This window comes from Hyperoodon ampullatus, assembly GCF_949752795.1.
Source record: "Hyperoodon ampullatus genome assembly, chromosome: 9".
NCBI lineage: Eukaryota > Metazoa > Chordata > Mammalia > Artiodactyla > Ziphiidae > Hyperoodon > Hyperoodon ampullatus.
The window spans coordinates 102646319-102657031 of NC_136922.1; positions in this window are offsets into that span (position 1 = coordinate 102646319).

Below are 10713 nucleotides of genomic sequence, written 5' to 3' on the forward strand. Positions count from 1 at the left end.
TACAGCCAAAATAATAATAAATTTTTTTAAATAACAAAATAACTCAGGAACCAACCTGAATAAGTTCTCACTGGTCGAAGATGGAAACGTGAGCATCAATAAGAATAATAACTACAAAAGACTGAAACGTTTTTTGCTATCCATGGGTTTATAATGCTCCTAAAGGCAACTCATTCTTTACTTTGGGGGCATGCCAAGGAGCCATATTTTGAAAAGCTGGTAACAAAGGGAAAAAATCAAGCACTGATAGCGCCTTTAATCTATGAACTGTAGCTCTGGGTAACCAAATAGTTGCTGAGAGTGTTTCTCTAGTAAAAGAAGTCCGGCTAAGAAATGGAAAGGGAAGGTCAAATGAGAACATCGCCATTCTTCAACCCGTGCTGAATGAATGACTATAATCAGTGGTCGTTAAAGGCTGTAATATCACAAAGAGAGAGGCAACCAGCTACTTATGTGCCTCCTGTTGGAATTAAAGCACCACCCACTAGGGAAGACTCCTGCCAGAAAACTAAACCTGAGTCTGATAAAGGCTCTAGCTTTAACTACCAACTTATGAGAAATATAGATGACAGAAAATAAAAGTTGGGGGACCAACCTGATTTGCTAAGGACTTCTGGATTCGAGCACAGGGCACACTGGGTTGATTGGTCACCCTAATGTTAAGCGACATCACACGGGCAAAATCAGCAAAACCCAGTTGTAGAAAACTCTAAAAGACAAACAACCTAGATCCTTCGATCAAAACCAAAAAAGCAAGGGAAAACTATGGAGGGAGACGCTGTATATTAAATGGTACTTAAGATGCCCATCAATTGCAATGCATGGACCTTATTTGGTTTCTGATTGAAATAATTTCCTTCAAAGGTGTATAAAAATTGAAAAAGTTTAACCGCTAACTGGATATTTTATTATATCAAGAAATTTTTATATTTTCAGTACAGTAACGCCATTGCAGTCGTTTCTTGTTAACAGAGCCCTCATCTTTTAGAAATACTGAAATGTTTTCAGATGAAATTATATTATACAGTTTCTGGGATTTCCATCAAAATAATCTGATGGGGGCTTCCCTGATGGCACAGTGGTTAAGAGTCTGCCTGCCGATGCAGGGGACACGGGTTCGTGCCCCGGTCCGGGAAGACCCCACATGCCGCGGAGCGGCTGGGCCCGTGAGCCATGGCCGCTGAGCCTGCGCATCCGGAGCCTGCGCTCCGCAACGGGAGAGGCCACAGCAGTGAGAGGCCTGCGTACCGCAAAAAAAATAAAAATAAAAAATAAAAATAAAAAGTCACCTTCACGAGTATATTTGGGGGCTGGGGGGTTGACCCAACTGCTCTTGGTGGCATCGTGCTGCAGCCACGGTCTTGTAGGGTCACCTGGTTCCTAACCACCTCTCTACTCTGCCTCATCCCCTTTACAGCTGTGTCTTCCTGGAAACACCTGCCTCCTTCACTTCCCAAAGCACGTCCATCACACAGGGATGTGTGCGGCAGACTTTTACCAAAGGCTTGTGGAGCAACAGAGTAATTTTACCACAGGTAGGAAATAACCCAAGACTGAAGGTCAAACCTCCATCTTCCTAAAAATTCACTTCCTACCAAAAAAATAACTTCTTACTGCCAGTGTGTCTTTATGGGCCCTGGATGTCTTCTAGATCCTTCCCCTCTCACCTCTGGGTCCCTCACCCTCTCTCCCGGAATGCCCATAGAAACGCAAAAGTTTTTTCTGTTATTCCATCTCTGCCTTGCTCTCACTGAGCCAGGCCATTCTCTCAGGAACTCACCTTTAATGACCAAACAAGCCTCTCAAGGTATTTCCTAGCAAAAGGAGCCATTCCCTTTCCAACAGGAATGCTCTGACTTTTTCCCGGGACATTCAGCTCTAACGACAGGCCGCTATTGAAACATTTTTTCTGCTACGTGTAGAAGATAGAAAGATGGTCTCCACTTTCAGTGGAAAAACATCACACTGACTCATAGGGAATCAAAATAGGTATAAGTGACCCGCCACTCTATGCAGGGAAGGAGAAGGCTATGAAGCCCCTCTTCCCGATAAATTGACAAAAGTGGGGCTAGAGCAGGATTTCACAGCCTCAGCACTATTGACATTTTAGGCTGGATACTCTTTGTCAGTGGGAGGCTGGCCTGTGCCTTGTAGGATATTGAGCATCATTCCTGGCCTGTACCCACCAGATGCCAGTAACAACCCACCTACACACTACCCCTGGTGGTGACAACCAGAAATGTATCCAGACATTATCAAAGACATCCTGGGGGGCAAAGTCATCCCTGATGGAGAACCATGGGCCAGAGGAAAGTCACACCAGTCCAGGCACAGGGCAGGGCAAGATAACCACGCTCTGTGCCTCCTGACCCCAAGGTTCTCACAGCTCCCTTGATGTTTTCCTTTTTCTTTTTTTTTTGGCTGCACCATGTGGCCTGTGGGATCTCAGTTCCCTGACCAGGGATTGAACCCTCGCCCTCAGCAGGGAAAGCCCGGAGTCCTAACCACTGGACCTCCAGGGAAGTCCCACAGCTCCCTTGACGTTGATCCTGTGACCAGGACCAGCTGGCAGGGAGCCAGAAATGGAGAGGTGGGTACTGAAAGGGTCTGAGAGGCAGTAGAGAGAGGGAAAGTTGCTGATTATCCAGGTAGATATTGGTCCAAACAGGTTCCAAGGCCCCATCTCCTCAAAGATGATGATGCCTCTGGAAGGAGAGGGTGGGAGGGGCTGAATCCCACCCCTAATCCCAGAGAAGACCCCCAAGCACAGGCCATCCGGCGAGAGTCTAGTGTGCTGTCTTCATGCCCAAAGAGCAGCCCGGGTTGTTCCAAGAGTTGGAAGGGTCATGGGGTGGGCATCCAGAGGGGTAGGGAGGCCAGAAGCCCACGTCCTGGACCTGCACTAATTCTCTGTCCAAGCTTGGACAAGCTGCATGTTCTCTCCGGGTCTCAGTTGGTTGTCTCTGTCATGACTGGATGGAGCCAAGTGCTCTCCAAGGAGTGTTCCAAGCTCTGACCTGCTAGCCCCATGCAGCCCAATATTTTCAATCAGCCACCAGCCTTCACTGACCCCAGCCTATGCCAGGCTCAGCGACAATGACAAAGATGCACAAAATGAAAACATCAGGTCTCTATCTCCTCTACTCAGGGGCAAGGGATGCAGGATTCAAGTCGCACAGCTGTGCCGTGGCCTTTCATGTCTCCTCTGCTGGGTGACTTTCTCAGATGACCCCTCACTTCATTTCAACTTCAGTCTCAGTCCCACCTTCAAAGAATTTATAGTCGTGTTAGGAAGACAAGACTAACACGCATTTCTATTTTATTTTGCCGAAAGTGAAAATTGCCACCTTCTCCAAAACAGCAACCAGTAAGATGTATCCCCAGAATAACTTGGTTTATATCAGGTCTGTTTCATAATTTTTAACCCTTAACATGAGCTTTTAAAATAGACTCACAGACATAAAAAACAAATTTATAGTTACCAAAGGGTAAAGTGGCGGGGAGGGATAAATTAGGAGTTTGGGATTAACAGATACACACTACTACATATTAAATAGATAAACAAAAAAGGACCTACTATATAGCACAGGGGACTATATTCAATATCTTGTAATAACATATAATGGGAACGAATCTGAAAAAGAACATACATATATATGTGTGTGTATATATATATATATATATACACACACACACACACGTATGCGTGTGTGTGTATGTATAACTGAATCACTTTGCTGTACACCTGAAACTAACACAACATTGTAAATCAACTATGCTTCAATTTTTTTTAATTTACCAAAAAAAAAAAAGATTTACAAAAACAATACAAAAAGAACAAATCCATCATTTATAGATCATTCCCCGTACCCTTTGTTCTCCCTCTGGCTGAGGAGCAGGTGGCTGTCTGGTCCACGTAAGGGTGTGCCAGTTGGTCTAACTGGACCCTCCCGCTATGGTTGGTCCATTCTGCTGTGAACTGAATGTTTGTGTCCCCAAAACTCATATATTGAAACCTACTCCCCAAGGTGATGGAGGACGTGGGGCCTTTGGGAGGTGATTAGGTCATGGGGGTGGAGCCCTTATGAGTGGGGTTAGTGTCCTTGTGAAAGAGGCCCCCAAGAGCTCCCTCGCGCCTTCAGCCATGTGAGGGCAGCCATCTATGAACCAGGAGGCAGACCTCGCCAGACAGAATCTGCCAGTGCCTTGATCTTGGATTTCTCAGTCTCCACAACTATGAGAAATACATTTCGGCTGTTTACAAGCCACCCAGTCTGTGGTATTTTTGTTATAGCAGCCTGGATGGACTAAGACTCCTCCAGCCCCCCGCAGACCTCCGGGTGCTGGCGTCCGAACTCCTGTTGTTCCTGCATCTCATTCCCAGGTGCCCACACAGAGCCTCCAGAGCTGCAGTTCTAGTGACCCCGCCCCACGCACAACTGTGCATCAGTGTGTGGCTTCAGCTGAATTGTCATCAGACTGCCCCGTCTGAGGAGCCAGGGGACAAATGGGACCCAGGTTCAGATTCCAGCCTGTGGATTCCTCTTCTGTGCGGGACTGTTTTGTGCCAGAAAGATTTTAGAAAGTAACATAGTGTTAGTGTAACTACTGAAGCCCCTTTTCAAGTTCCCCTTTAGAGCAAAGAGAATGCAACATGAGTCCAGAAAGCCTCTGTCCCGGCTGGCTTTGCAGCAAGAAATGAAAGTTCCATCCTTTCAAGATTTATCTGGGGCCACTGTCCGGGTGTGTGGGTGGCTAGTGAGATCAGAATCCCAGGTAACCAGATAGCACATGGGTGGCTCTAAAAGGAAATTTATTCTAACTTGAGTTTACCTCAGTCCCAGGCTGTAATTCACACAGAATGCTGGTCCCACGTGGGGCAGCTTCCAACGATCTTTTGGGGAGAAAGGATGGAGAGGACTTGGAACCAGAGACCTGACAGTTAGGGGAGCCTCTGCTACTAAAGAAAGGGGGAACATTCTCCCCAAATTACCAGCTGTACTGGACCAGCACAGAGCTGGAGGAAGGACAAGGCACAGACACACTGTGCCCCCATGAGTCAGGGGGCATCCTGCATCCAGGGAGAAAATCAGGAATTGAGAAAACTGGGGAGAGGCCACACTGTGGAGAAGCTGAATAGGGGGACTACCAGGTGGGTCACAGCTCTTTGTCACCACCCCCTAGACAGCGGACCTCCCCAACCCCATCCGTGAAGACCACACAGGGACGCCCCCCCATGGAGCAAGTCCAAAAGGATGTGCGGGCTTCCCTGGTGGCGCACTGGTTGAGAATCCGCCTGCCAATACAGGGGACACGGGTTCGAGCCCTGGTCCGGGAAGATCCCACATGCCGCGGAGCAACTAAGCCCGTGCGCCACAACTACTGAGCCTGCGCTCTAGAGCCCGCGAGCTACAACTACTGAAGCCCGTGCACCTAGAGCCTGTGCTCCACAACAAGAGCCTGTGCTCCACAACAAGAGAAGTCACCGCAATGACAAGCCCGCGCACTGCAAAGAAGAGTAGCCCCTGCTCGCCGCAGCTAGAGAAAGCCCGCGCGCAGCAACAAAGACCCAACGCAGCCAAAAATAAATTAATTAATTTATTTAAAATAAATAAATAAATAAAGTGTATGCTTCGATGTTTTTTAAAAAAATAAAATAAAAGGATGTGCCTGTTTTCAGGCAAAAAGTCGGGGAGTGGACAGGTCATCATGGAGGAGAGCATCTCCACCCACATTGAAGAGGCATCCCCCTAAATCCCAGCTCTGCGTGACCGGCACACACAGCTCTTACAGCTAAGAGTCGTCACCGGATGGGGCAGCATCGCGTGTCACAGGAACGCCATGGTTAAGTCTTTCTGGAGAAGTCCAACTGCGAGGAGAGGCTTGGCGAGAGAGAAGGACTCGAGAAGGAATACAAGAAGCTCTGTTGGGCCCTCAGAAGGGGGACCTTCACTATCTTCTTCCATTTCCCTCCCGAGTTTCCAGCTGAACTACAAGATACTGAAGGCCCTGGCTGGGTCTCATACAACCGCTGTTGTGATCAACCCAGCGCCTGGCCTGCAGCGGGCTGTGGGTCAGGAAGCCATGTTGCCCTTAACTCTCTGGCCTTTGGCAACTCTTCCACTGAAAATTAAAGGGGACACACTATGTTTTTTAAGGGACTTTCTTGACTTTCTACCATTCTGGGTGGCGCTCAAGGAAAATATTTCACTTGAAAATTATCCTGCTCTTGGTTGAGGTCAAGCTGGGGGAGGCTGGGGTCGTGAAAACCCCAGACAGTTGAGTTTGCTCTTCTTGGAGTCTAGGCCAACGGGCCAGGACCCTCAGCCGCGCTGCCCAGGCACCCGGGGGGCTAAGCAGGGTCCAGAGCCAGGGGACGCCAGCCGGGGAGGACGCAGCGTGGAGAGAGAAGCACTGGTCCCGTCGGCGTCCGTTCCTTCCCCCTTGTCCAGCATTTAGTCCAAGGAGCTGCCCCTTTTCCAAGGTCGCTTGCAGCTCTTCCTCATTCTATTCATTTCCAAACCACGAATTGGACAGTTACTCAGAATATTCAATGTTGGCCAGTCAGTTGGCGAAAAGTTAGCAGGAAACCATGAGGACTCTGCCCTCAACAAGCAGCCCTTTGCCCCTAACCCTTCCTTAGGGCCGTGTCTGATGTGAGGTGGGTCTCTAATAAGCAGTGGCTCCTACTATCCGTTCCTGAACCCACCCCTTCCAAACGCCCGAGGTCCCACGGGTCTGTGCCTCTGCGAGAAGGAAGCTAATTGGCTCATGAAGAGAATTTCCTGAGACCTGAACAGCTCAGACCCAAACCAAGCATTGACTCCATGCCCTTCAGGATGCCTGTGTGGAGGGACAGTGACAGGAACCGCTGGACGGAGCCGAGCGGTCCTCAGATCTGCCCCTTGTGGGCTCTTCGCCTCCCACTCTGCTGTTTACTTTGCATTTTCCTCACCTGCTCTGTAACCCTCCATCTCTGCCCCTCGATGCCCTCATTATGCATCACTAATTATTATTGCAGGGACACTGTTTGCTAATCAAAAAGAAGGAAGGAAGGAAGGAGGGAGGGAGGAGGAAGGGAGGGAGGGAGGGAGGGAAGGAAGGAAGGAAGGAAGGAAGGAGGGAGGGAGGGAGGGAGGAGGGAGGAAGGAAGGAAGGAGGGAGGGAGGGAGGAGGGAGGGAAGGAAGGAGGGAAGGAGGGAGGGAGGGAGGAGGGAGGGAAGGAAGGAGGGGAGGAGGGAGGGAGGAGGGAGGGAGGAAGGAAGGAAGGAAGGAGGGAGGGAGGGAGGAGGGAGGGAGGAGGGAGGGAGGAGGGAGGGAGGAGGGAGGAAGGAAGGAAGGAGGGAGGGAGGAAGGAAGGAAGGAAGGAGGGAGGGAGGGAGGAGGGAGGGAGGAGGGAGGAAGGAAGGAAGGAGGGAGGGAGGGAGGAGGGAGGGAGGAAGGAGGGAGGGAGGGAGGGAAGGAAGGAAGGAAGGAAGGAAGGAGGGAGGGAGGGAGGGAGGGAAGGAAGGAAGGAAGGAAGGAGGGAGGGAGGGAGGGAGGGAGGGAAGGAGGAAGGGAGGAGGGAGGGAAGGAGGAGGGAAGGAAGGAGGGAGGGAGGGAGGGAGGGAAGGAAGGAGGGAGGGAGGGAGGGAGGAGGGAAGGAAGGAGGGAGGGAGGGAGGGAGGAGGGAGGGAAGGAAGGAGGGAGGGAGGGAGGAGGGAAGGAAGGAGGGAGGGAGGGAGGAGGGAGGGAGGGAGGGAGGAGGGAGGGAGGGAGGGAAGGAAGGAAGGAGGGAGGGAAGGAAGGAAGGAGGGAAGGAAAAGAAAGGAAGGAAGGAAGGGAGGAAGGAGGAAGGAAGGGGGGACGTCCCTGGTGGCACAGTGGTTAAGACTCCACGCTCCCAATGCAGGGGGCCAGGGTTCGACCCCTGGTCGTAGAACTAGATCCCACATGCATGCCGCAACCAAGAGTTCTCATGCCACAACTAAGGAGCCCACAAGCCTCAAGTAAGGAGCCGGCGAGTCGCAACTAAGGAGCACACCTGCAACAACTATGACCCGGCGCAACCAAATAAATAAATAAATATTTTTAAAAAAAAAAAGAAGGAAGGGGGAATTCCCTGGTGGTCCAGTGGTTAGGACGCTGCTGCACTTTCACTGCTGAGGGCATGGGTTCAATCCCTGGTCGGGAACTAAGATCCCGCAAGCCGCGCGGCATGGCCAAAAAAAAAAAAAAAAAAAAGGAAAGAAGGAAGGAAGGGGAAAGAAAGCCAGCTTTACTGCAGCCCCCACTCCCGCTGGGGGCACGGGTAGCTCACTCTGGGTCTATCGGTGTGTGTCTGGATAGCATCCAGATAGTCTGGAAGAGCCTCGGAAGGAGAAGTGTGGCGCCCCGGGCAAGGTCAGCTGACAGCAGCCTGGAGACACTTGAACGGATCTGCCCAGGGTAGTGAGGGTAAATGTGGGGCAGACCAGGGAAGTGGGAGAAAGAAGAGGCAGAGAAGCGTCTTCCGAAAATGGGAAACTGACCAAGAGGGTCCTGGAAGGGCTAGGAAGGAGGCCAGCCAATGAGAACGTCACCAACAAGGAAGCAGCCAAGAATTTCAGACTGGAATGTCTGAGATCATCTTTTACGTTGTTTTCTGGGCTGTACAGTGAGATGACTTCCCCAGCGTGCACAATGACCTCCAAGATCTTTATTAATCATCCACTACACGCAACACCTTTCATTAGTGGTGCTTGGGGATAATGAAGAGGAGGGGTGTCCACCTTAAGCCAGAGTGTCCTGGAAAAGAGGTGGCAGCAGGCACAGGAATTACCACACACTTAGGGGACAGGTGTCTCACAGGTCACAGGGCAGCTAGCCTAGAACAGAAGCCTCACACCCAGGGCATCCCCAGAGACCTGGGGAGGCACTAGGCACACCCTACTCTCCCCTGGATGGGGCACCAGCCACTTCCCAGCACCCTAGGGGAAGGGCTCCCTGGGGGCTGAAGGACGGAGGGCCGCTGGGTCACGGCACAATCGCTGTTTAACCTCGTTCCCCTGTGCTACTTTCACCGGCCCTGAGAATAACGCTTCTTGTGGCCACTCGGAGCCTCACATCAAGCCAAACTTCCCGGCAGGACAGTCACAGTTCCGGCGGCCTAGGGAAGATTGACTTTAAATAAAGCTCTCTCATTTTCCCATCTGCTAAGGGTTTCATTCCACGTAGGCCTCTTGAGACCATGAGATCAGCTTCACTTGACCTTCCTGGTGTCCCTGACCAATGTGTTCCCTCTGATTCCCCAGCTGTCATCACCTGGCAGAGCAGAAAGAGGAAGCCAAGCCGTTACCCTCTCCAGGCTGTTTCCCTAATGACTGATTTTCTTGCCAGTTAGCATCTAAGCCTTTTGCAGCCAGACCTTATGCTATTGCTAATTTTAAAATAATGGTAAGACAGCTGAGCTAAATTCCTCTGCTCTGGTTTCAAAGCGATGGCCCTTGCCAACTGCCAACTCACTTATAAGGTGTGATTAGAAAATAATGAAGCTGATTATTTAAACAAATGCCTCAGGACACATTCTTTTTTTTTTTTGAAAGACGAAAGTTAGCCAAAAAGAAAGGAAAAAGGCTTGACCTGTACTTAGACTTTTAGAAAATATAATATCAAGAATCACTTTATTTTAAATGCTACTACAATAAGATGATCAAGATAAATTGAATCTTTATAGGGTTTAATATCATGCACCTATGGGGCTTAAAAAACCTGTTACTATTCAGTCTTTTACTAAATCTTATTGATTTTTACACCAACCACTCTTTTATGATATACAATTATCTAAAAGTGTTTCCAGATAGTCACCTTACAAGGCCCTATGATTCAAATTTGTTTCGACATTTTTGAGCACTTGAGATAGACTAGACCCACTACTTGTGTGCTTTTGATGGTCCCTGTGTGGTCGGACCACCGTGTGAGCCCTGTAGGTCACCCTGAGCAGCCAGGCTGAGCACCCTTCAGTTCCCACTGGACTGGCCACCACTGGGGAGAAAGGTGGATCCCTCAGACCTGAGGTTGAAACAGAAAAGCCCTACGAGAAATCGCTCTCAGCCTTGACCATCAAAGGACAAATGAGCAGCCACCCAGAGGACAGTGAGCAGGAGCCCTCCACGCAGAGGCCTGCTGGGGAATGGAGATGGAGCAAGACACACTGGCAAAGTGCCTGCCGTCTCCCCGGCCCCACGACAGAGGCCTCCAAGGGAGATGAGAAGATGACCAATACTCAGCCAGTCCTGTTTCGGATGACAGACAGGAGAACAGGCAGGGTGTGTGGAGGCGCTGACAAAGGCCTGAGCCCAGTGCAATGGGAGGTTTAGATCCACTGAGACACCTAGAGAGGACCTCCTGGAGGAGGTGACGTGTGAGCTAGGACTTGAAGGATCAAAGAGTTTCTCCAGGCCGGGAAGGACAGAGTCTGTTTACAAGAAGAGGGAAAGACAGGCAAATGCAGGGAGAACTCAAGCATAGTTAACAGGACGTGATCTCATGAGGCTAGAGTATTGGCCACGTGGCAGCAGGAGGCATAAAGGCAGGTGAGTCTGGAAAGGAAGATGAGAACCCTCTGTGCCAGGCTGACGTGGAGGGCTTCGTCCTGCAGGCAGAGAGGAAGGAGCCATCTGTCACGTCAGGACCTGGGCATGCTTCAGTCCATCTGTTCCTGCGACGTGGGCAGGTGGGTTGCAGGAAGGGCCT